General features: G+C 39.9%; 1 protein-coding gene across 2 annotated transcripts in view; it reads left to right on the forward strand.

Moving 5' to 3' along the window:
* The first annotated feature begins 8,087 nt into the window (after nucleotides 1-8,087).
* THSD7B (thrombospondin type 1 domain containing 7B) overlaps nucleotides 8,088-25,624 on the forward strand; it is a 529,157-nt gene continuing 511,620 nt past the window's right edge. For both annotated transcript variants that reach the window (XM_045031779.1, XR_006582520.1), the window contains exon 1: nucleotides 8,088-8,165. The gene's annotated coding sequence lies outside the window, so the exon portion shown is untranslated. The remainder of the gene's footprint in view (nucleotides 8,166-25,624) is intronic.

The following is a 25,624-nucleotide window of genomic DNA, read 5'->3' on the forward strand; positions in this document are numbered from 1 at the left end:
CTGCCCTACCCCGAGCCCCCTCCCACACTCCAAACCCGTCAGCCCCACCCCGATTAATTTTGTTATGTGCACCAATATTGAGGCGATTTGTCACACATCACCTCCATACTGGTGCACATAACAAGATTCATTCCGCACATGAGTGGGGAAAAATTAGAGGGAACACTGCTGTATACTGTCTGAGTGCCTGAGGGAAAAAACATGCAACTTAAATTCAGCGGTCAGTTTGGGGTATGATCATATTTGGCACAATACTTGATTATTTCATACTCTTTAAAGTAAAGTATATAATTTGTTGTATAAGCTTACAACAAAATATAATGTATTGAAGCAGGCGAGTACTGATTCTGAGTCTCCACTTTTAGATAGCCCTTGTAATCTTGTGGTGCAAAAGAAGGAGCTATATTTTGTTTTAATTTTAGAAAGTATTTGCTTTTGAGGGTTATTGATCCAAGAGTGCTTGGTTGTTTCCATATTCAAAAGAGCTGTGTCATTATCATGTATAGACAGGAAGAATGTACTCAAACACAGTATGTCATATGTAAGTAGTAGTAATAGTTGATATTTCTTAGTTAAATACATTTTTCTTATGATAGTGATATTGTACAATATAGAGAGAATGTTAAACACTTACTGTTTCCAATCCATTATATTGGTTTACATGGCAGGTGTGGGGGGAGGGACTTGGACCCGTTATGAGCAACACCAAAAATTATTAAAACCTGGCACCCATGTACCTTGCTTTACTTGTCTGGATTGGTTTACTTATTGGACTAATGATTTTAACAATAATTATTTTACAGTGACAGATGGCCTTCCCTGAGTGTGAGTGTTGTTGTCCTGGCTGTGCCCCCACAGGACTCCCAAAGCAGTAATTCTGATAATACTGGGCCTGATTTGAACCTACCAAATTTCAGAGTGTTCACTGGGGATTCTAAATCAATCACCTAATCAATAGATCAGGCAACACGGGGCTCGAGCTACCATATTCAAAATAGCAATGTGGACATTCTGGCTCAGGCTCTCAAGCTTAGGGGGTCTTGAGACCCAGAGTTGGAATGTAAATGTTGCTATTTTTAGTGTGCTAGCTTGAGCCCTGCTAGCACAAGTCTGTCTACCCTGTCTGGGAGGCTCACTCCCAACTGCAATGAAGACATGCCCTGTGTGCCTTTCCAGGCATGTAACGAACCTCCTGGCATGAGGAAGCCATTGGTTGGGGTAGAAATAGCATAGCTAGAAGAAGTGTAGCTATAGCATGCCATGTTCCAATGATCTTGTCTATATCATGGCCCCTGGTGGCTGTTGCAGCTGGTAATAATTTAGAGCTGCTGTGAAGCTGCTCTAAATTATGCTTGGGTCAAAAATGGTCCCGTATTGCCCCGAGGATTGTGGGAGCACAAAGATGATGTAGAGCTGTCTTTGCTCTTTTCTTAGTACGGGGAAAAAAAGAACCTGGGCATGGGTCTCACCAAATATATTTGAAATTTTCATCCACGTTTATTTCTTCCATTCTTTTTGTTGCTAGCAATTCAATATTTATCATTTACAAGGATTGTTTTCAGTTTTCTAGATGGATGGGAAAACATCAGTCAAATCATGGGCAATTACCACCAATCAGATCTTGAATTAAGATTAACATGGAATGATCCCGAAAAAAATATTTTTCAGTACTGTACCAATGGAAGGGAGCTACTATCAGGTGAACAAGTTCAACTCAACCGCTTATTAGTTTCTCTTCTTTCTCCTCACCAACCCAGAACTTTTCCCCTGATTGACTGAAAGAACAAAGTCTATATACCACTCCAAGATTTACAATAGAACTGAAATCTTCTAGACTCCACTGTACTTATTTTAGGGGTTAGGCTGGCACTGGATTTCATGTGAGCATGGCCTTGAAGATCTCTATTTATTCCCTCTTTAGCCCCATATAATGCTATTTGCCAAACCTTTTAAAACACTTGTCTACTATTTGATGCTATTTTATACTATGCCTAGAAAGTGGAATTTAGAATTGCATAAATAAGCTAAAAATCAGTGACTTTTTTCTGTTCCAGCTGCTCATCTGTCTTTAGATACACATGGAATAACCTGCCTCTTGCTACTGATCTCTTACCCCAGCCATATTGGAGCAATGCACATCCGCTTAAGGATCATCAAAGATGGTCAAAATAGAATTGCAGAACTAGTAAGTTGCTCCTAAAGTTTGTATAGAGATCAGATGGAATGTGGGAATGTCTGTGAATCTGCTCAGAGAGCATAATTGCAGAGGCAATAGCAAGAATAGATGCCTATTCCACTAGACAAACAGTGGAGAAGGAGTCATGGATCCTTGATGTGCCTGATGACTTGGTGAACAGGGCACGTAGGTATGGTTATCAGTTCATCAGGGTGCTGTGGGATGAAGCTCAACATATGACACTTTTTGCAAACTCTGTTCTATGAATTCCTTAGTCCTTGGTTCAGGATTCCTTTCTGGAAATTGAGCAGGCATATTGGCTGCCCTGCTCATGCCTCATGACAGTAAGAGACCACTGTCCATGGCTGAGAAGGTATATGAAGGTAAATGATGGTTTCCCTAAACTGTTCTCTAAATCTGCTAAACCTAGATGATAAGATCAAGCCGAAGCCCTTTCTACAGTAGCACTGCTTGCATTGCTACCACCAATGGAGCTACCTAAGCCAGTGGGAGATTTTCCCAGGCAGTATCTTGTTTGAGATTATTGACTTCAGAGGTAGTTTTGAGTGTGAAACAAATGCAGAATCAGATCTTATGGCTCCTATGAGGAAGAAATATTTATGAAACATTTTATTACAACAAATGATAGTGCAGAACAGAAATCTCGAGAAAAGACCATCCAGTTATTATTGTCATAGCTGTAGTCCCTGGGAATTAAGAATGCAATGGTCTTGTTGGTCCGGCTGGATAACATGATAATGGTACTGGTGTACTAAAGACAATTCTGCCAACATGCAGTGGAAGTGTTATAGGATGCTGGTGAAAGGAAAATGTGTAAAGTGCAGCAAAATATAATGTATCTGCCACCTGTTCAACAATCATGACAGGGAAAGGATTCTACCTGCAGTGTAAAACAAAAGGAGCTTCATGGATGTGTTTCATGAGCTATTAACCTTTCCTGATTGGAGTCTTGCTGTGCAGAAAAAGAGGCAGGCATGCTGTTGTAAAGCTGGGTTTTGCTGCAGAAGACTATCATGAATGTGATGCAGTACCAGGGGAAACTGTATGATACTTGTAGTGATAAATTTTTTTGTGGTCTGGGACTACTTCAGGTATTCTGTTATGAATGTGATGACAAGAGATAATAGGGCTTAGGAGTGGCTGTGGACTAATTATTTGATTTGGGATCTGACACTGTCTGGAAAGTGGAAGATCCTATAAGTCTTTTCCACCCAAAGAACCCAAGCTCATAGAGATCATTTGGCTAGTTGTATCAGCCAGGTCTAATCACTGGATGCACTGTTTTTGTTCAGACTGGAAAGCCTTATGTTAAATTTTGCTCAGGTGTAAACTACATCCCATGCAATCCCACTGAAGTCCTGTGGCATTGCACAGAATATAGGTTGCTGAAGAATTTGCACCCTTGTCTTTGTCCCAGCTATATATCATATTTATAAAGGTGCCTGTTGTGTACAAAGCACCAGAAGTGGTATAATATTTAGATACCAACACATCTGCCAGTGTCCTCACAAATGTAAGAGTTTGTGTGTCTGTGTATAAGCATCATATATAACCTGATAAACATATTCACAATTTTACATCTAAAATGTAAACTCCTTCCTTACAAATTCTTGAAGAAAACTGGCAGACGCCTCACAAAATTTAGATATTAGGTCAGTTTGTCCATCCCCTCTATTCCCTATAACATATTTGTCTTTGCTGAGGTCACAATCAATGCCATTCCGTGAATCGGATAAGACATGGTACCTGTGAAGCAAACTGCCACCCTCTCCCACTTCCCTAGATCACAAGCTTGTCATGAGCATGACATGCAGGAGCATCAGCAGCCTGGGTAGTGACAGACCCAAAGCCTTTCCTAAAGATAGCCATCTTGTGCTGTAGCAGGCAGCACTATTACTAAGTGATCAAGGCAGCAGTTCACATCCTAACACCATACTTGTCATTCCGTAATGCTCACCTTCTTATTTCCTCCTGCTCCGCAGTAATTTATGCTCAGTCTCACATGCACACACAATAAAGACAAACAACTTAGACAAACAGTGGTTTTCCTGATTCATAGATTTAATGTCTTAATGGCCTTTCTGTACACATTGTCAAACCTATTTTTAAAAGAGACTTTGTAATCCTAAACCCTACATGTGCTGGAGCACATAGTTCCTCTCACTACATTCTTCATTTTTCTAAAGACTACAGCACCTTGTAAGATGTATTTACAAAGCAAATCATTATACTTGTTTTTGCACCAAGAAACAAATGAACCTATTTTAGGCAAAGGCTCAGTGCTTCCTGAGGAGATAGCCAACCGGTGGCAGCGCTCTCTGAACTTATTAGTCTGTGTTGAAGTGTTGCAGGATCAGTTATAATTAACTGTCATTGTGTCATTTTTTTCTCCCAAACACTCAGATTTAAAAAAGACTAGCTGCAAGTATGATTAAAATATTTCTATTCGTTTCCTACTTACAGAGCTTTCAAGCTTTTCTCCCCCAAGTCCCCTATGCATTTGTTCCCTGTACGCATATATAAACAAGAGTATTTCAAAGAATAGCAAAATCGTAAATTGCATAGTGTGTGAGATGACTAAGACAAAAATTCAATATTAAATAAATGCTTCCTTATCAAACCCTTCAGTTTGTGCATTCCGGGTGTAATAGCCTATGGATACCAATTGTTGATTTATTAGTTTGTATTTCTTCAAGACACTTATTGCAGACTCTAGATGTGTGTTCAAAAAATAATTAAAGGGAAAAATATGAATTAATCAATGAGCCAATGTTTCCAAATGAACTAATGTCAACTAAAACTAACCTAGAACTCTCCACAATTCAGGCTTCTCCTGGTTTGAAGTGAGAATAGACTTGTCTTGCAACATTGCTTTGGAGGTCAACAGAACCCAAGTTCGTCAATCAAAAGCGTGGGAAATGAATTCCAGAATTGCTGAGAATACTGTGTACAAAAATAAAAATTTGGAAGATCCTTTGTAGTATACATAAAACATGGGCTGTGAGCTTTGCCCCAGGTGAGAGTTTGCCATCTTTGTAGAGTCTGGCACAAACGAATCTAGCATGGAAGCAGTCAATGGCTGCTTTTTATAAAAGGCATGCAGGACTAGGCCCATAAACGTAAATTATGTTCTTTTATGACCGCAAATAATCCTCTGCATTAACCAGTTGTGTGTTGGATTATATCCAGAGTGGTAATTATGCATGTAAAGGATTTAATTTTTTTTCTTCCCCCAGAGTAAAAGTTAATTTGCACTTTGATAACTTTATAATGTACAAAGTTCTAAAAGGGACACTTCCTGCTGTAGGATCTTGCCTTTTTGCAGGTTTCCTATTATGAAGAAAAAGCAGACCCACCCCACCTCAAACATTTTAGTTCTTAGCACCTCCCCACCCAAAAAGAGAAATTGGCTGAGGTCAGTAACTTTCAGAGTAAACAGTTTGTTTACTTACATGTCCGCTATCCAAAAGGCTCTTTTGACCAATCCAATTTTTCCAATACCCTAGATGTAATGGACAACAATTGTTACCCAATGTGGTATGTGCAGAACCACTGTTAATATTTTAGCTACATATCCTGTCTCTTTCCTACCTCTTAAGGAGCTCACTACCCAAGTGTATGTTGAAGTCAGCACTGCTACCAAATTATGGTTGGTGTCTTGATAAATCCCTCCATTACGTAAGATAATAGATTTCTGCCCCCCAAATAAGAATATTATTAAACTGAATATTTGTTAATCCCTGTTAAATCTGCCAGAGAGATATGACCCCTTGTAAAGCATGGATGAATGACTTCATCTCTTTCTTCTATCCCCCCTCTAATTATAAATAATGGCACTCATAGAGTCCCCTGTGAATCCACAGAACTGATACTGCAAAGGAGATGCAAGCTCCCGGTGCTGCACTTTGTTCATTAGCATTGATTTCTGAAGGGCCATCTCTAGGGGTGACAGGGTAGCTTCTTTCTTTCCTTTCCTTTCCTTTTTTCTTTTCTTTTCTTTCAAATTCTCATAATCCAAGCACAGAATAGACTATTAAAAATAACTTCTGACCATTGACAGAACTCTGGAACAAACAGATTCAAGACCGTTTTCAAAATCCACTTTTCCATGAAGTATTAAAGCCCCAATAACTACAGCTACCTTCTGCTTGTCTTGTTTGTAATATTTGCCTCCTAAACTGTAAAGCTTTTGGGGTTAGGATTCATCATCTGTTTGGCTTTTTTTTTTCTTACAGTTTATAGTGCCATGTATGTTGACTGCACTACTTAAATTATTATTATTGCAACAGAAAATGTATGGCATTTAGTACTTGAAAAATCTGCCATGTATTTGCAGTTCCAGTATACTAATAGGAGTCATATGGTCCAAAGTTGTTCTCTTCTGTAAATTTCCTTTAAAAAAAAAAAAGGCGAGGGAGAAAGACCAGCATTGGTAGAATACTGTAAAAACACCATCACCAACAAAAATCCACTACTGCTTAACAACAAATATAAATCTGATTAATGAATAACAGTAAGTAACTTGGTTTGCTCTGATTTGTGGAGCCATCTTTACTTATTTGTGAATGTATGAATAAATTCTGGGTATTTGTGAAAATGTTCACATATCCCGAAAGTCCATCAGACTTCAGAATGAATAATTATTCTTACAAAAATGTGTACCAAAAATACTTACTTTCTTGTTCTGCATATCATTGCTTGTAAGGATTATTGGTCAATATTGGTAAATGTTGATTTCATGTTATACACACACGAACAGAAAAAAAAATGTCTATCGATGATCAAAATTTACAGATAGGCAAAATAAGAAAAATGCTGCTTGAGAACTTCTTAGAGTTTGATTTAAGGATATTTACTTTGTATATTTTGACATGTAGTTTTGCCAATTTGTGTTTTAACTGTTATAACTGTTTGGACATCTACTGTCATTAAATAATATTGTTTGACCCCCTCCATATTTCCCATAGCTGTGAAAATTTTAAATGATAAAAAATGGAAAAAATGCTTAAAATAAACATTGATATCTGTTGAAATAAAAAAAATTGAATTCTGCCATGTGTAATTAAAATGTTTTAGTCATCCATACAGGGAGCAGAAAAAGTGCCATGGGTTATATAACCAGGCCTGCAATATGAATAAATAGCGAAAAAAGCTGAGGTAAATAAGTCATACACAAGCCCTAGTCTTGAGAATTATTGGTTCAAACTATTCCTTGATTACTTGCAAACATTCAAAGAATAGGTGGATCAGTTTGTGAAAGATTCTCTAACAAAGAGACTAAATTAATTTTCTAACAAAGAGACTATATTACAAACTAATATAATTTGTAATGAATAGTTTGACCATCTTTAAGACAAATAATGGAAGGTTTTGTTTCCTAGATAATGTTGCACTTAATTTTTTGCTACTTACGGAAAGGAAAAAGCATACTTAGAGATATGACTCTTAAATACAAGGTATTATATTCAAGTTTCCTTTCTCTCTGATGTTGCTTGAAACCCCATCCTTTTATTAGCTTGTAAAACAGCCCAGGATATAGCAGGCTGACTGAGTCCCCTAAAGGACAGGGAATCAGAAAAGGAAGGTTTCTCTGCCTATCTTGCTGAAGATGGATCTGTCTGTAGTAAGTGGCTTTGTGCCCAATTTCCTTGGAACTGGCTGTTGAAGTGTGAGTTGCCAAAATTTTGCACAATAGCAAGCTGCAATCTACATAACACCTGGCCTACACAAACCAGGTCATTATGAGCTTGATCCAAGCTGTCATTCAAGTGGCTTTGGTATTCCCATTTTAATCTGACCTAGTAATCCATAAAAGAGAATTATTTTAGCACTTCTAATACTCTCTTCCAGGTTCCACTCTCCTTTACTTGAGACAAGTAGATCTACAAGACCCATCCAACAAGATGAGCAGGAATGACAGGACGATCATCCAATTCCTAGATGAGAAAACAATGAAGTGGGTTGAAAGGTGGGAAGCTGATTAGATTTCTAAGATCCTCTCACTGTACAGTCTGTTTTTATCTCCTCATTGTCTCTCTCTCTACTGAGGCTCTGTGATTCAAACTGACCAGTGCAGATATGCCTCCTTGTTTACTTCATGCGCTTCTTTTGGAAGATCTATTCCTCCAAAAGGCTTTGAGGAAATTTTAACTCGAGGGGTTAGGAGCTGAGCCAAAATGGATGCTGGGGAAGGAATGGGCTCTCAGTTGGAATTACCATCTCCTGTCCTGCATGCCCCACTGCTCTTTGGTAGGCTTGCTTTACATCCAAGGATCTGTCTCCACTGGGGATTTCAGCCATCGGTGGCCAGGCACCAGCATAGCTGCACTGGTGCAAACTCCTAATGTAGGTAGGCAAAGCTGATACAAGCAGCAACTTGCACTCCCTGCTTCAACTCAGGGTAAACTGCACTAGTGCAAACTGTACCTTTGCCTCACTATACACAGCATCAGTGCTGCTATACTGGGGGCTGGCAACCGCTCGAGCAGCTGGATTGGGAAATCTCCAGAATTGCTACTAGGTGAAATTAACTGCCTATGTACACTAGCAGGCTTTTTCTGTCCAGGGAACTTCCCAGGAAGATGTCTGAAAAAAGAGAAGGAAATGTGTGTTCCCAAGTGGCTAGGACACACGCTTAGAAGTCAGGAGTCCTGGCTCTGCTATGGATTGGGGTGGCCTTCAGCAAATCACTTCACTGTGCCTCTATTTCCCCTCCTACACTTTGTCTGTCTTGTCTATTTAAATAGTAGGCTCCTCAGGGTCAGGACTCTCTTGTTATGTGTTTGTACAGTGCCTAGTCACAATAGGGCACTGATCTCTGTTGGGGCCTCTAGGAACATCAGCAATATAAATAATAACGTCATCAAAGGGATTTTGTGATCCAGAGGGATGATTTAAAAGAAAAAAAAACTAAAGAAGAAATTCTTGGCTGACGCAACTTTGTCCTTTAAAATGGTGTAGATTGTTGAATGGGAAATTGGGAAAAATGTCGAGTGGACTAATTTTTGGTGCCTAACGAGGTTGTCCCTGATGTAGTGTCATATCACAAAGGTCATATATTAGACTTAAAGGGCCTGATTGTCATTCATTAATGCCAGTTCATGCCACTGAAGTCAGTGGAATTATTCTTGATCCACACTGGTCGTAATTAGGCTCACAGTATATGGAGTATAAGGATGAACCATCAGCAACAATGCAGAAAAAAGAGCCATGAGAAATAGTTGGGATAATTTCATTATGTGTACAGTCATTTGGTACTTGGTTAATTGTATCTGAGCATTAAAATATCCTGATATAAGAAAAAGGGTTATTGAGTATAGGTAGCTTTTTTTTGAAACATTCAAAAAGTATCAGTGAAGAATGAGAAGAATATTTCTTTTATTTTCTTAAAAAGTGACAGACTTTGCTCAAAAATCAAAATTCCCCCTTTATTTGAGAACTTCAGCCAGTCTGGAGTTCTCTTGTACTAATAATTGAACTCCTGAAAATACAGGGTAAGATTTTCAAAAGCATTTAAGTGACTTTGAAGTCAATATAATTTGTGCTCTTGAGCCATTTAAGTTTGACAAAGTTTGAGTTTTGAAAATCTCACCCATATGAGTCATCATGGAAGTGCCTTAAGTATTGCATGATGAATACAATAATAATGCTGAAGAAAATATAATATTGTGATTTTATTGTGCTAAATATAAAAAGTTCACTCAATATTTAGTTATTTATTGGGATTATTATTAAAAATATAGTAAGAAATTTACAAAATTCAATAATCTAGTTAATTTATTTAAGCAAAAGGTAAGAGTTTACTTTATCATGGTCTATAAGTACCTACCTAGGAAAGAGATTCTGATAGTAGATGGCAACAATGAGTCCTGTGGCACCTTAAAGACTAACAGATGTATTGCAGCATAAGCTTTCGTGGGTGAATACTCACTTCCAGACTAACACGGGCCGGCTACCCCTTTGATACTTGATAGTAGATGCCTCTTCTTGTGTCTAGCAGAAAAAGGCATAACAGGATCCAGCTGAAGGTAGACAATTCAGACTAGGAACAAGGCACAAATTGTTAACAGTGAGAGTAATTACTATTGCAACAAATTACCTACTGGTATGATGGATTCTCCATAATTCAAAATCTGCAAATCAAGACAGAGTGTCTTTCTGAAAGATATGTTGTAGCTCAGAGAAAGAAGATGGGTGAGGTAATATATTTTATCCGACCAACGTCTGTTGATGAGAGAGCTTTTGAGTTTACAGAGCTCTTCTTCAGGTCACTGTAGTTCAATAAGAAGTTATGGGCTTGATGCAGAAATTGTCTGTGGATCTATGGACTGTGTTGAAGGTCAGACGAGATGAACATAATAGTCCCTTCTGGCTATAAAAAACTATGAATCTATGAAACTGTGGTAGCAGTATTGGGAACTTTTAGAGAGAAAGAGCTAATATAGACATAACCATAGAGAAGTAAAAGTCCTCAGTTGATTCAATGCATTTTAGTGGATTTTTCCTCTGTTTATAGTGAAGTTTCCATGCTAATCCCTTTAGAATGCAGCATTTATCACCTACCAGATAAGTGTTAAGTGCTGTGTTCCAAAGGGATTATCACCTACTTTCTCTTCTTGTACTTGGCTGAAGAGATAAAGTGAGTTGAGGAGAAGATGTCTCATAGGAAGAAGGCTTAGGAGGTTTCTTCTCTTGGTGCAGCTGCTTCTAATGCAGAGTGCAAGAGGAGCTGCTCCCTGTTGGAGTGAAGATATAATCAACCTCTTCAGGGATACTGCGTCAGGTATAGCAAGGGGTGCAAAGACAGTGCCTCTATTCCTTGGCAAAAAGGAAGTCATTTGCCACTAAGTCCTTTCCCATTCTATCAAAATGGTGTCCTCATTCCCCCAAGCATCACTATAAAATACCTACTTAAATAAGGGCCAGATTCTGTTCTGTCAGAGTACACTGTCATTTTCCTTAGCTTTTTCACTGTTGCTCTAGCACGGGTAATAATAGTGCCTGCTTGCTAGGTAGAACTGCCATTGTGTTGTCTATGCTTCCCCACGATTACAAATGGTGACTGGCGGTGCAGGCTCCCACATCCTATGTAATTTCAGATCACTTGGCCCTTTGTAATTCAATCAACTGATTTGCACACTTTAGTTTTAATTTTGAGATTAAACAATGAGTACTGGGATGGCTATTTTCTTCTTCTTCTTCTTCAACGCTTAGCCGAATGGTTGGCCGTAGCGATCATTCACCATTTGGTCCATTCCTGTGTGGCCGCAAGGGCTTGATAGCCTGAGAGTCCAACACTGGAACAGACTTGATGAACCCATGTAATAGGGGGTCTGCCTTTGGGCCGCTTCCACCCCTCAATGTTCGCTGGAACGACTTGTGGCATTCTTGTGACATGTCCGAAAAGCGTAAGATGCCACCTGCGGACAACGGCCCCAGTAGCCTGTAGACCGGAGCGACCACAAACTTCTGCATTACTAATGAAGCCATTCCACTTTATGCCCAATATACAACGTTGGCATTGTGTGTGGAAAGGCTCCAGCTTTGCCCAGTCTGAGCGGCATAGTGTCCAGGTTTCGCAGCCATACAACAGTATGGAGAGGGTACAACTTGAATAGATCCTGAACTTGGTTGTCGTGCTGAGATGATGCTGACTCCCCCCTCCCCAAGTCTGACCTGCACCTCATTATGGTGGAGGGGTGTAACGTGAAGTAGGGGATTGCTTCTTTGAGCTATGCCATCAGCATATTTCAGAGCTTGTCCGAAATATCACCTTGGGAATTATGCGAGTTGGACAGGTCCAGTGAGAGCTGTGAAATGATGGCTAACACAGGTGGCAAAGATGCAGGACGGCACCTAGCTACCTGAGGTGAAGGAAGCCACTGAGAAAGACTCAACATCTTGGGCCGCATAGCGTGAAGCCAATACTGGTAGACCAGGAAAAGGTTCATGTTACTGCATCTCCATCTCATCCCAGTGGGACAAGATATTCTTTGGGACAATTGTTCACTCTTGCTTTTGACCAACATGGCTATTTTGCAGATATGCTAAAAGAGTGTGGAAAGCTGCTTTATTTTAATTTTATTTTTTTAGTTACCAATTACTGACAGCATTTCCGTGGTTTGGTGCAAATGACTGGCTTTGGCCAAAATCTTTTCTATATGCTAGTCCCACTTCTGTTTCCTTGTTTTTTATGCCACTTCTAAGAGAAGCCTTTACTTGTTCTAAATTCAAAGTTATTTCTTAAGTGTTGCAGCCACTAGATAAAAGGTACAACTTGCTCTTCCTCTGTGTGCATCCTGCACTGGGCACCCTGTGCTTCAGGGGTGGGTGCCAGGCAGACTTGCTGCTGCTGTAGAGGAGCAGAGGGAGTGGAAAACCAGCCAGTGTAAATGAGACCCTCTTGCCTCCAACTTTGCCCTCTGTGAGGTCTGAGCCTTCTGTCTTCCATCATTCTCCCCCACCTCTGCTGGGGGTGGTGGTGGTTAGGTCTGAGCCCTTTACACCGCCCCTCCCCCCGGGCAGGGAAGGGGTCTGGGCTCTCTGGCCCCCAGCTCGGTGCAGGGGATGGTGTGGGGGATATTAGTGACTTTCTCACCCCTGCAGTTGCATAAAGCGCGGCACGTGCAGCGCTTCCACCAGGCACCTGAGGTGGGAGAAGGGGGGCGAAGGGCACCTCCCGCCCCCCGCCAGGACAAGCCCAGGCTGCCGTGGGGAGCTGCTCTAATGATCAGGAAAGGGAGGGTAGGAGGGGGCTGGGGCTGGCTCGCCCGCTTGCCTCGGGGAGTCACCTAGCAGCCAATAACGCTGCAGAGCTGTACAGCAGGTGGCGTTAGAAAGCGCTTGTTCCACCTCCAGAGCTTACCCCCTCTCGGCTGTTGCATGCATATACGCTGGGATGGGTGGTCCGCGGCTAAACCACCATCTTTCCGCCGCTCGGGGAAGCGCGCCGCTGCTGCTGCCAGCCCCCGTGGCAGACTGAGGCAAGGCTGGTAAGTGCCCGTCCCTTAGCAGGGAGCAGCCGCCGCCGCCGCCGCCTCGGCTTCTGTGCTCGCAGCCCGCCCTCCGCTAGGAAACAGCCGCCCCGTGCTGACTTGGCAGATCCTAAGGGGATGCTGATTTGGGAGGCCGGTGTAAACGGTCACCTTAAACCTTGGCTGCAGGCAGTTTTCACCTGCCCATTGCTTGGGCGCTTGGGATGCGCCTTGAGTCCGGGATTTAGGGACCTAGGCAGCAGCAGCTCGCAGAAGGGTTGATCCCTCACACAACTGACTTTTCTTCTCTCTCCCTCCCCCCAACTTGGTTATTTTATGAAAAAACCTCAACAAACTCTGATCTTATTTCAGCCTAACCATGTTCTCAGATTGTCATGGAAATCTTTGGAGCCCAACAAACCCTGTTCCGCACTGTAAACTTGAGACGGAATGGAACCGCTAGGGTGAGGAGCGCTTCAGCCTGTTAAAAGACGAGAGAGTTAATTTCCCTCTCGGTGTGGTGGTTAATCTGCATTGCGATTGCCCCAAAGGCTGTGCATGCATTAAGACAAGGGAGAAATTCGCGGGGTTCTGTAATCTGCTAGACTGTAACACGGTGGATGCTCTTCCTGGTTAAGCAAAGCTCGTTTTAGAGTACGGTCCTGTAGTCTAATTGGCGTTCTTGTTTTACTAATATAAACTACTTGGAATCGGAGTTGAGACGCTTGCTGTGAAAGTGCCGCTTCTGTGGCATTAAACAAACGTTGCAAAAGTGTTTAAACGAGGCAGATTAAATCTGCAATTAAAATGTATATGCTTTGTTTAAGAAATAGCTACGTCTCCGAGCACAACTCTCTGCAGTCAGTGTCCTGATTTTAAATACTCTGCGATCCTGTGTAAAATTGGGATTCAACTACATAGGTGAAATCAAAACATCTGATTTTTTTTTACTGTCTAGTTTCTGCGCTGTCTTCAGTACTTTTTTTTTCTTTTTCCTTCAAAGAGCTTAGATAGTATCAGTTGCTTTTCATTTCTTTTGAAATACACTCTCTGTAAAAATGGTTGGAAATAGTTCTTTATTGCTACACTGGTCACTGTTCAACTGTAAACACCATTCTTGCATCACCAAAGCTAAAAGCATCTTTTGATTGGAAAAGTGAGGGATACTATCATGCAGTTCATAGCATCTATCCTGCTGCAGGCGATAAACTGTCTCTGGAGGAGCTCCAGTAGTATTTTTCAGAATTATACAGGTAGTCTCTGCAGTGTTTAAATATCCGGAATATGTTGTCTTACATAATCATAGTACAGGATATGATAAAAAATGACCCCATTTTTTGTGGTTTTCTTTGTAGTTGAATGTCAAAATGATAAATTTATCTTTCAGGCTGAGTGTCAAGGATGGTACAGGTTTGTTGGGTAACTAGGAGGCAGCTAATCTTCAGGGATATCCCTTTGTGTCCCCTAGTATATGGCTATAATAGCTGTTTTAAAACTGTCTTAAAAAGATCAGAAGTGCTATTAAATATAAAATTAATCAGGGCAAAACATAATAACATTTTTACCTGCATGTGGAAAAAAATGGGGCTGGGGAGATACACTGTAAACTCAGCACTTGTTTAAAGGCTTTTAAAAGTAGCATCGCTTGTACTCAGTTGTCATTTTTGGTTAACATGCACCTCATCTCCTATGTCCAGTGCTAGATGGCTTATAAAAACATAACTTCTCAAGTTGTACTCTGAATGTTAATAATGCTGCGCATCTGTTTTGTCTTTTTTCTACATTAACACTTCAATTAGTGATTGAAACAATGGACTTTTATATGCTCCTTATTTCCTTAACCACTGGGTTCTCTTCATATTTCAATTTACTCCATGTCTTACTACTCAGCAAAGGTCAAATCATGTAGAAACCTGTTCTTTATCTGTGTTGGAGACAATAAAGAATGATGACCAGCAATAAACCTGTGATGACTGGTTTTCTTTCCCCAATCCCCCCAAACTGGTATGGTGAGCTAACCATTTGTGGAGGGTGTTTTAAAAGGATGTATGGCCATAAGGAATACTTGTTGCCCATTGTCTTCAGTTGTCTCACACGATTTAAACCTTTATTGATATGAAAATAGCATTTTCAATATTTAATTTTTCTAATACACAACGTTTTTCTGTTTATCTTAAATATGAGATTTTTAATTTTATATTTCTGGGGAGTAAATTGTCTTTGAAGTTTGTGAAAGAAGCTGTGCAGAAGATGGAAGACAACTATTCATATTTTTATATTTGCTATGAGCGATAAAGGGGTGTGGTGAGGGGTAGGAGTGGGGGCAGAGGGGAATTTATAAACCATGAGAGCTAGTACGGTGCATCTGATATACATGAATTTCAATCAAAGTATTTGAGAAAGGGACCTGGTAATATTTTTTACAGTTTGCACAGGCTGTGCTTTTACAGGTGTGTGATGCTTCCACAAGTTAAGTGCTCAGGGAATAAAATGTTTTCAGAAGTTTGAACATAATGGGCGAACTTTTTAACATTTGAAAGCACTAAAATTTGGTGTAAGTAATACCTTGTCAAAGATGGGAGAGGTAACCTTATAATAACATTTACGAGGATCTTCAGAAATCATAATGCTTCTGAAATAAATAGATATAGTACAATGAACTTTTAAAAATTAGAGCTTTCAGACATGTATACTCTTTAACAAGTATATAAGCAATAAAGAGGTATTTTGATGCTTGAAAGAAACTTCTCAAAATGAGATAAAAATGTACAATTAATGCTAACTTACGGTACTAATTAATGGTAAAGAATTACACTCTTAGCTACATTATTAGTAAATATTTGCATTTCATTATCACCCAAAAGCCCTAATCATCATCAGGCCTCCATTGGTTACATGTAGGTGGTATACAGCATTCACATTATATAACAAATACCAAAGACAATATTTTCCAGTGGGGTACATGCCTAAAGAATGGAATTTTATACTTCCTAATCTTGCAATACTAGTCTAAATACAACAGTATCTCTTTGTTTGGGGCTCTTAAAAGAATTAGGCCCTGATCCTGCAAAAATGTCTGTGTGTATGTTTGTCTGTGAGTTTAATCCTATAAACTGTGGGCAGTCTCATTCATTTCAATGGGACCCACCAAAGAGCATTAATTAAACGTGCATGAGTCTTTGCAGGATCAGGCACTTAGTAATTATGTGATCATTTAAAGTTCTTAAAATTCAAAAGCAGAAGAATTCTATACCCATATATTATCTTCTAAAAGTGCTAATTTGGGCTTTCAGTTAGCCTAGTGTTTAATATTATAACTTGTGTGAATATTGATACGAGGAGCCTGATCCTTCTTTAAGTCAATGCTAGTTTTGACATTTACTTCAATGGGGTTGGGGAAAGTTTATGGATTATCTGATTATTGTTTACAAGTAAGTGGCTCTTCTCACTAAAGACTATCTAAAAAGCCTTTCCTCAAAAGCTGACTGGAGATCTGTTTTTTTTAACTATGTTTCTGCGAGGAATATCTATCTTATCTATCGATATTAATATTCTGTAATTTGGTCTGATTTTATTATGTGATTTAAAAATTTTTTTTTGTAATCCTCTGAAGAAACTAAAATACAATAAACCTCATATTTAAGGGTTAAACCTATATATTTTGGTTTAACATGATCTTCTTTCAGTGATTATGTTTCAATAGGTTGTAGACAGATGGTAGCTGCTGAGCTCCATATGTATGCACTAGGGGAAAGAGGTGATTTGTGGTCTGGGGTCATGTTACCTCCTACTTCATTACTTCTGGATCAGTAAATGACATTCAGGAAAGCTCTCTACATGTTGTAGTGGCTGCTTTTTAAGTTGTGTCTCTGATGCTCAAGGACTCTCAATTTAGTGATGGGATGTTTCTTCTTCGAGCTTTCTTAACTTCTTTGTATACACATATATTGTTGACAAGTGCTCAAGAAACAAGACTTTTATAATACTGTATTGCTTGAAATTGGCACGCTTGTCTCAAAGTTTGAGTTTTCATGATTTTAGTAGTTACTTAGGCCTAGTCCATACTAGAAAAGTTTTACTATGGTTAGGGGATGTGACTTTTTACTGCTATCGTTATACCAGTATAAGTCCTAGGCCAGGTCTATACCACACACTTATTTTGGTATAACTAGGTCGCCCTGAGCGATGCCCGCCTCTATGTAGACAGCACTATTTCGGCAGGAGAACATCTCCCACTGACATAGCTACCACCTCTCACGGAAGTGGAGTTATTACGCCAATGGGAGAGCTCTCTCCCATCAGCTTTGAGCATCTTCACCAGAAGCACCACAGTATCGCAGATGCGCCAATGCAAGTTTGTAGTGTAGCCCTGCCCCCAGTGTGGATACAGTTATACTGGTATAGCTTATTTTGCTTCCTGAACCAAAATAAGCTATAATCAGTGTAAGCACTTTTATCCTAGTATAACTGCTTTCACACTTGGGGATGGGACGGGGGGGGGGGGGGGTAGCATGTGTGGCTGCTTTAACGATCCTAGTATAATTAAAGCAGCAAAGCTTTCTAGTTTAAGGGTGTATCTATGCTACTAGTGTAGTATAGACACTTACTACAGTGACAGAAGGGTTTTTTCCATTACTGTAGTAAATCTTTCCCCTTGAGAGGAGGTAGCTAGGTTAATGGAAGAATTCTTCTGTTGACCCAGCTGTGCCTACAGTGGGAGATACGTTGACCTAATTATATTGCACAGGTCATGAGCGATGTAGCTAGGTCAACCTAAGTTTTAGGTGTAGACCAGGCCTAAACAAGCCCCTAGTGTGAAAGACATAGTGAGAGAAAAAAGAGGGGTGTAAGTCTCTTTTTTTTTTTTAAACTAAAAATCCAAGAGTCCGGGAACCCTCATGTTCATGGCATAAACTAATTGGGGGAGGGTAGGAAGAAACTTCTATGCAAGCAGGTTTGTTCATAACTCCCTATTGTAGGGTTTCTTGCCCCATCTGGTGAAGCATTTGGTATTCGTCAATATCAAAGACAGGATACTGTACAAGATGGGCCACTGGCCTGATCCACTGTGGCAATTCCTCTGTTCCTGTGTGTGTACAGATATGTATGTAAGATGCCCTTGACCAAGGTACTGAAAATGAGGAAAAAGAGATAGGACAGTATGAGCTGTAAGCACATATAGAAACATAATTATAGTACAAAGAACATGAAAGCTATTAAAACTCAAGCACATATACCTTGACTAGGAAGTACAGTATGAAAAGAAGAGCCGGGGAAGGTAAGTTAAGGAGAAATGATAATGCAGAGATAAAGAGTTTCCAAATAATGAACATTTTACATTATTTAACTGTAGTAATGGGGGGATGGATAGAAGGAGACCTAAATAGAAAATGTGAAAAGGACTCCCAAAAAAGAAATAGTCTGAAAACAGTGACTATTGGAAAATACTAAAATGGATGAGATGGTCTGGATTCTAAAGCAGTGTAGCAATATTTTATTTCCACTCTGGCTTGGAATGAATAACTTTTTTTTTGTTAATAGGCAAGTAAAATATCAATTTTCATCATCAGTTGCAGCAGCATAATAGTAACAGTGAGTACATAGATTTTATCCATGGCCTGGCTCATTTTCTGATCAGTTCAGCCTTTCAGAATAAAGAAACACCAAATCACAGTTCTGTAGAAATTAACTGTAATTTTGGCAATTTCTGATCTATATTTCTTCAACAACAGGCAAAAACTCAAACAGCTGTAGTTCTGTACCATATAAGGGAAGCACACCGTCTTCTGTATGCTTCCGTTTTGTCAGATCATGTTGGGCAGAAGAAGCCATGATGTAGTCCCAGAAAACACGGCCAGTGGTTAATCTATATCTAGGAGTACTTAGGATCTCTGCTTAGGCATCTGATAACTTTAGTGTTCTTTGTTCTGGCTGTGGTACTCAGAACTGGTTTCCTAGCCATTTTCTTTTTACCAGAAATAGAGACCAGAATAGAAACTGAGATTTGCATTATGTGAGAGAAATAATTCCTGGGCACAGGAGTGCAGGAACAATTTGTATAGTGGGGTTGCTGAGAGCCATTGAACGAAGCTGTTAACCCTATATATGATGGAAACCATTTCAAGCCAGGTGGTGCAGCAGCACTGTCAGCACCCCTGGTTCCAGCAGCTATGCCTGGGCATAACACATGATCTCTAAGATATTGTGACAACTACAGGTTCCAAACAGGTCCAGCAGTTCGGTACAGGTATAAACCGTAAACATAACTTATCCCTACCTATCATATCTTGTGTCACTGTTGCAACACATTCCAGTGCATCTACCAATACTAAAAGGATATGTACTGCAACAATTTGCAGTTTATATGGCAGCATTTTGTAGTGCGTGACTTACTTTCAGTGAAAAATAAATAGCCTATGTTTTTTTGGCGTTTGGGGGGGAGACTGTGGCAGGTTGACTGACATACTACCTAGGCTGTGGCACACCTCAAAACCCCAGGCCAAGATTCTTTGCTCACACATTTTTTGTGTTGGTAATTGCCACTCAGTTGTGTGCTATGTCATAAAATATGCTGAAACAGATACAGAAAGAATATTTCTAAACTATTTGTCTATTAAATTTGTATTCAAATGATTATTTATAACATGACTGTGATTGTCAGTCTATCAAATATGGTGAATAGTCATTAATTTATGGGATTAAAGCGCTCTCTCTCTCTCTCTCTCTCTCTGTCTCTAATGGGCTGAAACCAATGGTCACCCAGTGAAATTAACGGGCAGCAGGTTTAAAACAAAACAAAAGGAAGTACTTCACACAGTGCACAGTGGACCTCATTGCCAGGGAATGTTGTGAAGGCCCAAACTATAACTGGATTAAAAAAAGAATTAGATATATTCATGGAGGAAGGTCCATCAATGTCTCTTAGAGAAGATGGTCAGGGATGTAACCCCATGCTCTGGGTGTCTGTAAGCTTCTGACCGACAGATGCTGGGACAGGATGACAGGGATGGATCACATGATGATTGCCTTTTCATTCCTTTTGAAGCACCTGGCATTGGCCACTGCTGGAAGACCATTGGTCTGACCCAGTATGAGACCGTTCTTATGTTCTTATGAAACCAAAACCCAATTTCTAAGCACTTCTAAATTTCAACATATCTGATTTATATTTTCTTGGAGAATAAATGTATCCAGGCGTCTATGTGCCATATACTCTATATTTTCTGGACTAACACAGACAAGCCTACTCAGAGGCATTCAAGAAGCAGAACTTCTAGGGTTAAACCTTTGGGAACTGGGTAGAGGAATAAGTACAACTTCCCAGAATGATAATAAAAAGTTTAAGCCAAATTCAGATATTTATCAGCCCAAGTTACTTTATTGGGCAAATTCAGACATGCTATACAACCTGCAGTCATGTGGCCCTATGGATCTGTGGGAGGAGTTTGCAAACACTATTCATATATTATTTTTTGTGTTTATATGTGAAAGAGTAGCTTGTCATTTTAAGACCTTGTTTGTTCGATGATGTTTTTTCCTGCTTCCTTAGCCTTGTCTGTGTTACTTTTCTAAGTATAATGCACTTACACTCCTGATATGTTATTTTCAAACAGAATCAGATAAAACTTGCATTAAAACTTCTCAGTTTTTGGTCAAACTGTGTCTCAATTTCACTATCCTAAGCACAGGTATATTTAATTGTATCTGCTTGGAGAAAAGGTTTAGTGCACAAATTACTGCAGGCTCTTTGAATACTTAAATTATTTGACTTTTTGGTGCTAAGTCATTTGGACTTTCAGATCCAAATTGAGCCCTAAGTGTACTGAAATGATCAAGCAAAAAAGTGTAATCGGACAATGGTTGCTCCATGGTCTAATCTGGCTGAAGAATAAACAAATGTAGAGAGGCTTTAAAATGTCTACAGGTAGCAGCAAGATAAATGTTTGGTTCATAGAAAAGAAAACAGCTTATGTTTTTAAAATAGCAGAAAATTACTTATGCTAAAGGAGGTGTAGAAAGACTATGAAAATTTGGTATGTGAATAAAAAGAGATGCATGAGTGAGAAATGGAAAGGTGGTGGTAACTCAGAACTAAGATGAGATGTGACAAGAAAGAGTTCTGGTGAATGAAAACAGAGGAAAGAGAGGAGGCAAACAAGGAAGCTGATAGCAAAAAACTGGGACTGTAAATGTGTTCAGAAAGATCACTGGATTGAAACCATGGAATGACAAAGATGGAAGAAAAGGAATGAAAAAAGACATGATGCAGCTCCGGTTTTAGTGATCTGCAACAGAGAGAAAAAGATTGGGGAGGGGGGAATGGAGAAGAGCAGTTTATGCCACTCAGATCATGACTTGGGTCAAAGCTAGAAAGGAGATGAAGAGAAACTTTAAAGAACAAACAAACAAGACGGAGAGAGAAATGGCCCAACAGAAAGTATAAGAAACAAACAAAACACAGCCAGTTTTATGCACTATACCATTGATGTACTAAATACATCAGGCCAAATCTTTCTGATGCATCTGCTTACATCAGGTCTAATTTTGGCAAGAAATGTGGAAAAAAAACACCAAGAACTAAAAACAAACTAAAGAGGATCCCTTAAATACATCCATGGTCAACCTGATGGCCCCTTCCCCAAGTGACACTACTCCAGCAGAGATCGGAGTAGCTTTCCACCAGGGTGATGTTCTTGAAAGATTCTCAATTCTGGAACTTTCTTTCCCCCTGAATCCAAAACAGCCTGAATTTGTTAAGCTTCCAGGCATGCTGCAAAGGTCATCCTTTTTGTCTCAGATGTTGAGGGTGAAAGAAGATTGATGGGCTGAGGTGATGGGGTTTGATTGTTGTTTGGGAGGGAGGTGGGGGATCTGATCAATGTGGTTAAGCCGATGAGTTAGTTTGTTTGGGATATCTGGCACCTCTAGAAGTCAGAATATTAATTACTTTCATTTTTATATTCAAAAGGAAGATACTTGTATTTGGGAGTTTATCTGAAGATGATGATGTGCATTTTGTTTAATTAAAACTGCCTCAAACTCCAAGATATTTTTAAAAAATTTAAATTAGAACAAATAAACTTGTAATAGGTTAGTGACTAGACAGTGTCAATTCTGTGATGTAGGAAGGCAGGGGAACTGGTAGAGGGAAGGCAGGTGGTAGAAATACAGGAGAGCTCAAGAGGCTTAGGTAAGCTGTGGCTGTGCATCTAAAATTCTTTTGGGCCAGTGGAACCAGTTAACCAAGGTGAACTTCTTAGCCCTATTGCCTCACTAATAATGATAGTAATAATCTTTCTCTGTAAAGGAGGAGGAGGGAGTGCAGTAAGGGATGTAAGACCCTATTTATAAAGCTGCTAAAAGTGCTTTGGAAGGTATTTGCCAGAACAGTTTTAGATGCTGGTGCAGCTAGATGGAATTGTTCAGTAAGGCTGACTGTGTTTCAGAAGGTGTGGATGTTGAGTGAAGCCCTGCAGAGATGAATTTGAGGGAGTGTTTTGCAAATCAAGATTTGAAAATGAAGATACAACTAATTTTCCAACGACAGAGATGACTACATATTCATGGTTAGAATTAATACGGATCTGTCTTCATGGGGATTTGCATACCTGCTGTTCTCTGCTACACTTGCAAAGTAAAATCAGAATAATCCTGCTGGGACTAATAGCTTCAGGTCAGAAACTTTCAATAATGACTTTAATTCTTCTTCTTCCCTCTAAAGGAAAAAAGGATCAAAACGCGAAAGGACTTAACTAAGTGTAACAGAGAAAGTAATATTAATGACCAGTAAACAATAACAGAACAATTGTCCTAACAGCCATATCTGAAATGCTTCACTTGCCAAATTGTCCATTACTTTCTACCCTGAACAAGGTGAGCATGTTAATCACTTGCTTTGTTTTGTGAATCAGGTACCTTAAGTACTATGGCTATGCCCAAGAACACCTCCTTTATCGAATGGTGGATGATCATGCTTTTGCTGTGATATTTTCTAGGGTTTGGATCTTGCATGTTCACACACCAGCCACTGCCCTGGGCCCTCCCTCTGCATTTTAAATAGTATTTGAAGAGCACATTATTTTCCTCCAGGAAGCATTCAATTTTAATCATATTACCCTATATTAGAACCCGTCTGTGACAATCAGTCCAGACACCCGAGGGGAGAACAGAAGGTTTAACCCTCCCAAAATGAGCAGATGAATAAGCTGATTGCATGCTGTGCTGTTGTACTATAAAAGTATATTAGTAAGATCTTTTGTGAAAGCTTGTAATATTCTGAACTTGATGGTCATTATTATCTATGTGTACCAACTGTGGTTATGAATTTATGTATTTATGCATGTAGAAAATTGTGTTCATAATCTATAATACAACTTCAACTAGAACTTCATAGCAAGAATGGACCCCTGCCTAGCCAGGTCTTTACAGAAAACCAGCTCCAAGTAACCATCCATAGTCTGGCCCAGTAAAAGTCAATGATGGGCCATTAGAGTTAATGGGAAGATTGAGACATCCTGGCTTTCAAGTCAAGAGGGAATTTCCCCCACTCTGAATAACCGTGAGTTACATGCCAGGAAAGGGCAGAGGGAAAGGAAAAAGTCTTTTTGAAAAGGAGGCTTCCAACTCAGGTTTTCATCCAGAAGCCGAGGGGCAGCTTCTAGTCAGGAATATGTCCGTGAACGCAGGAAAACTGTTCAAAGGCAAAAGATAACTTGTATTAGACAAGGGATTTTATCTAATATGGAAGTGTAAAGCCTGAGGTTGTGTCTTTGTTTGCTTTCTGTGTAACTTGTATATGTTTGCCTTCCCTTACTATTTCATTTTTGAATCTGTGTTTTTTCTATTAAATAAACTTTTGGTTTATTTTTATCCCAAGCAGGTCTCTGGTGTGCAAACTGCATGGAGTGTGTTTGCGCCAAAGTGAGCTCATAACTGGAGGGCTGATTTCACACATGTGGGGGTGACAAACCAGAGGGGAATGGTTTGAGTGCCTGGCCCTTAAGAACACGGAGGATGGAGTTGGGGAGATTTAGGACTGGAAGGACTGCTGATGTCACCTTGCAAGGAGTAACTAGTCTGATGAAGTGGGTATTCACCCACGAAAGCTTATGCTCCAATACATCTGTTAGTCTTTAAGGTGCCACAGGAATCTTTGTTGCTTTTTACAGATCCAAACTAACACGGTTACCCCTCTGATACTAGTTTCTACTTTGCTGTTGAGTTCCCGTTACTTTAGATTATCCTGAGAGATGAAAAAATACACATGCTTATTGAGCTAATGATACATATGCTGTCCCCAGTGGAATGTTTCATTTAAGTGGATTTAATGGGGCTAATGCTGTACGAAATTTGAATTTTTTCAGAACTACATATATAAAACTATAGTTCCATATAATTACTGTAAACCTGACTCTGCGATCCGTGCTCACACAAGATAGTCAGTAGGACTGTTTGCATGAGTAAGTGAATGAGCAATGGTTGCAGAACTGGCCTGGAATGTTTAGTAGATAGTCATGGGTGGCTGGTATCATAGGGTGGAGGAGGCTGTGCCTCCCCAAACAGCCAGGCATGGCCCCTCCCATGCTCCACCACCAGACCCCCTTCTGCCATTTCCCCTGTGCATCGTGGCCCTGGCTAGGGCTTGGGCTAGGGCTGGGGCCACGCCGCCCTCCTGGCGCTCTGGCGCTGGGGCCACGCCGCCCTCCCTCCCGGCGCTCTGGGGCTGGAGGCAATAGGCGGTGGTGGGGACCAGCTCACAGGGGATTCAGCCTCCTCTCAGCTGGTGGTTCACGCGCCTCCCATGCAGATAGTAGGACCCTATAAAGTAAAGGTACTTTGCTTTAAAGCCCTTTTGCTTATAGACGACAGATGTATAAGCTGAGTTGTACTAACTCCCATAGTTAAGGTTGTCCAAGAGTTTTCATTCTACAGGCAATTTGTGAATGTTTATAACTTTGCCAAATTTTTACCTTTTCTCATGCCAGGAGACATTTTTTTTCTTTTTTTTAATTTAAGCAAAAAATGAGTTGGCCTACTGTGGTAGTGAAGTGAGTGGAGAAAATACGCATTTCTGCAATCATGTGTATTTACTGAAACTTTTTAAATTGCTTTAGTTCCTTGATAGCACATGGCAGAAATGTGAAATTTGGCTCTCAGGTTTCAGATTTTCCTTTCATTGGTCTGGTGAAAATAATTTTGATGTGGCTGAGTTATAACTGTTCAGAAAAATGAACTCCAGTATGTGCAGCTTTTTGTTAAATTAATGATTTACGATTGTTCCACTGGTAATGCTTAGGTAAGCTGATGGAAATATCTGTTAACGTATTATGGGGATTCTGCTTACATGACAATTTTTATTTGTAATGCATAGTTGATTGTGGAATATGATTTTGGGAGGGTGTCAATGGAACAAGACAGGTTTGTGAAAGAGCCCTGTCTCATTCTGTATGATGTG

The sequence above is a fragment of the Mauremys mutica genome, chromosome 10, assembly GCF_020497125.1.
Source record: "Mauremys mutica isolate MM-2020 ecotype Southern chromosome 10, ASM2049712v1, whole genome shotgun sequence".
NCBI classification, from domain to species: Eukaryota; Metazoa; Chordata; order Testudines; family Geoemydidae; genus Mauremys; species Mauremys mutica.